The following is a 3,262-nucleotide window of genomic DNA, read 5'->3' as shown; positions in this document are numbered from 1 at the left end:
CAACACTGTCTGCAGAAGCTCTTGCCTTCTTGCGTAGACCACCTTTCTGATGCCTAGCACAGATCATACCCCATCTGATGTGCAGTACCAGCCTCTGGCTCCAGGCTGGGGTTGCTGGAGGGCACCTAAAATAAATAAATAAAAAAAACAGCAATTGCCATAAATTATGTTATTGTTGATTAATATCAAAGCATTAAAACAAAAGGTAAGTCAATCAGGTGTACAAACATATACGTATATATATATATATATATATATATATACAGTATATATATATATATATATATAATATATATATACAGTATATATATATATATATATATATATATATTTACCTTATGAAGGCCTTTCCATCATCACCATCAATGTTAATTCTTGAGGGTTTCTGTCAATAGAAGATATGATTTACCAAAATTATACATTCTGTACAATACATTTGAAATAGTGATTATGATCAGTTTGGCATATATTCACAACACTGTTTACCTTACCACCAACATAATGGTAAACATGGCTAAATTTCAAAATTCAAGACTATTATAAATAGCCGCATATTCATGCATTACACTGCACGTATGTCAACCAAATTAGTATGGACAGTAACATACCCCATAGCCCTCATTCAAAACACAAAGACACTTACAGCATGTTGAGGGCAGCATCCATGGCTTCCAGACAAAGTCAAGTAGCATGTAGTAGTAGAAGGACAGACCGACTTTGTCCTGGACTATTGAGCCCACTACACAGTCATAACAACAAACAGACACATGAAAAAATGGGATAAACTAACCACAGTAACAGACACAAATACATGCACACATATTATAATGCTACATGTGATACTACGTGTGTGCGTGTGTGTGTCTGTTTCTACCTGGTGAGTGTACTCTTGATTGGAACATTTTCTTATGGAACTGGCACACATTTGGAATATTCCAGACTGCACTCAATGGTCTCAGGACAGCAGTCGTCACAACTCACCGTCTGCAAACGGAACAGAGGGAGACTAGGATTAATAACCTGAAAATACCATCACTGAAACACTACTGCCCTCACATGCATCTTAAATAAACACATACTTTTGCACAAGGTCAGGTATAAGCAAATAGGGGCTATGAAATGAAGAACATGTTGCCTAATGTTACTCATACATCAAAATAGCCTACTTTGACAAGATTTGAGTCATTAAACTAATGCCCCCCATTCAAGCTTCAGTGAAAAGACTACAAGCTGTCAACAATCTTACCCAAATCTTGTCGAAGTCTTCTGGTGTAAGGATGGCTTAACACTACGTTACCTTTCACAAACTAAAGATCCCTGGCATTTACTTCGGTATTGACGTGGGTCAGCCGCCTGTCTCTGTAACGTTAAAGTTCACGTCAGCAGCAGCCACTTTAAATGTAAGGTATAGCTTCTAGCTAGGTTAGCTAACATTCAAGACTGATAGCCTAGCCCTGGACCATTTCATTCAAACTAAAACTTTACATTCCTAACGACATCTCAGACAGACTTATGATATTACTACCATTCCATAATGGTAAAGTTAGTTATTGGAAAAGTTAGCAGCTAACATTAATTTGTAACAGCTAACGTTAGCGATGTTAGCTCGCTAGCTAATTCATAACGTTAGCTAATTCTAACATGACAGTTGACGGTTAACATTAGTGCTACATTATAAATAAAAAAAAACCCTGTACTTTTCTAATTAATTCCAGTTTTCAATTAGCATACAAAAGTACTGTAGTTCTTACCTTGGATATGAAGACGGCAGAGTTTGTACAGCTTCAGATACATGACAGAAAAATGACGGTTGAACTGAAGTCGGACTCGGCAGCAGTGCAGGGGTTGGATTTTAAAAGTCAGTTGGGTGGGGAAGTGCGTGCGCATGCTGATAAGCATCCGTTATATTTTAAGAAATCGTGGAAATTAGACATAGCCTACTATGGCATATTTTAAACTGTTACATTAAAATGACTACCAAACTCATAAAATTGGATATCTAACATAATAGCCTGTCTAAGGATGATAGACCTATTAATCCAGAAATGGTGTGCGTGATTTGTGCTTTGAGTATCGCACCCCTGATTTCTGATTAGCAAATCAGGAGTCGAAATAAGTCATATTTCCACTGATTCTTAAAAACTCAAGATATGATGAAAATTGTTCCTGATATGCTGCATGTCATAAAAAATATCCGGACGGCATATCCCCTGATTCAGAGCCTTTTCACCCAGTGACAGTTAACAGGATCTGTAGTCTTAATGAGATTGTATGCTTAAAGCCTGAGACAGAAGGTGCCTCTCATATAGCGTTTACGCGTCCTCTCTCGCTCCTCACTGATCTACATAAAGAATGATGGAGCGGCAACAATGGGATAGTCTAGCCCTTCTTCTATCTTTCTTTATGTAGATCATTGAGGATCAAGGAGCGAGGGAGGACATATAAACGCTGCTTGATAGCAATAAATACTTTAAAAGTTGTATGTAGATAGTCTAATTAATGTTGATAGACAGAATGTTTAATGGATGTTGATAGGCAGATTGTTTAATAGATATTGATTGACAGTTTAATGGTGGATGAGTGAATGGTCTGAAGAAGATGAATGGATAGAAGGTTGGATGGAATGTGCCTTATATTCTTGTTAAGAGAGACACTGATACAGCTCTCTAGCTGAGAGTAGTTGACACAGGTGTAATCAATTTAACTGGCTAGTCTTAAGAGAGCCAGAGTGTACTCTTACAGCCTGAGACAGAGTAAATAATTGAAAAGTTGAAGGTAGATAGTCTAATTAATGTTGATAGACAGAGAGTTTAATGGATGTTGATAGACAGATTGTTTAATAGATGTTGATAGACAGTTTAATGGGTGGATGAGTGAATGGTCTGAAGAAGATGAATGGATAGAATGTTGGATGGAATGTGCCTTATATTCTTGTAGAATGGAGAGACACAGCTCTCCACTGAGAGTAGTGGATACAGATACAGGTGTAATCAATTTAACTGGCTAGTCTTAAGAGAGCCAGCCTGAGACAGAGTAGATTGTTTAAAAGTTGAATGTAGAACGTCTAATTGATGTTGATAGGCAGACTGTTTAGAATGGGTGGATGAGTGAATGGTTTGAAGAAGATGAATGGATATAAAGTTGGATGGAATTAGGAGGACTTATTTTGATACTGTTGTGCACAGAGGATACAGGGGAACAGAATATGTAGTCTTCAGAGAGATTGCCTGAGAGAAACTGACAGTTGGTGCCCAGGTGGCTG

General features: G+C 37.6%; 1 long non-coding RNA gene across 2 annotated transcripts; it reads right to left on the bottom strand.

Moving 5' to 3' along the window:
* Window positions 1–596: 596 nt before the first annotated feature.
* LOC134066376 (uncharacterized) lies at window positions 597–1,896 on the bottom strand. 2 transcript variants are annotated; one of them, XR_009936418.1, is made up of 4 exons: window positions 1,752–1,896; window positions 1,247–1,359; window positions 875–984; window positions 597–739 (listed from the first exon to the last, which is right to left on the bottom strand). It is a non-coding gene; the product is annotated as an uncharacterized LOC134066376 (long non-coding RNA). The 2 variants fall into 2 exon arrangements; XR_009936417.1 differs by having other exon boundaries at window positions 1,247–1,896.
* Between the last annotated feature and the right edge of the window lie 1,366 nt (window positions 1,897–3,262).

The sequence above is a fragment of the Sardina pilchardus genome, chromosome 19, assembly GCF_963854185.1.
Source record: "Sardina pilchardus chromosome 19, fSarPil1.1, whole genome shotgun sequence".
NCBI classification, from domain to species: domain Eukaryota; kingdom Metazoa; phylum Chordata; class Actinopteri; order Clupeiformes; family Clupeidae; genus Sardina; species Sardina pilchardus.
The sequence above is the reverse complement of the archived record's forward strand: the minus strand, read 5'-3'. Positions and strand labels throughout refer to the sequence as shown.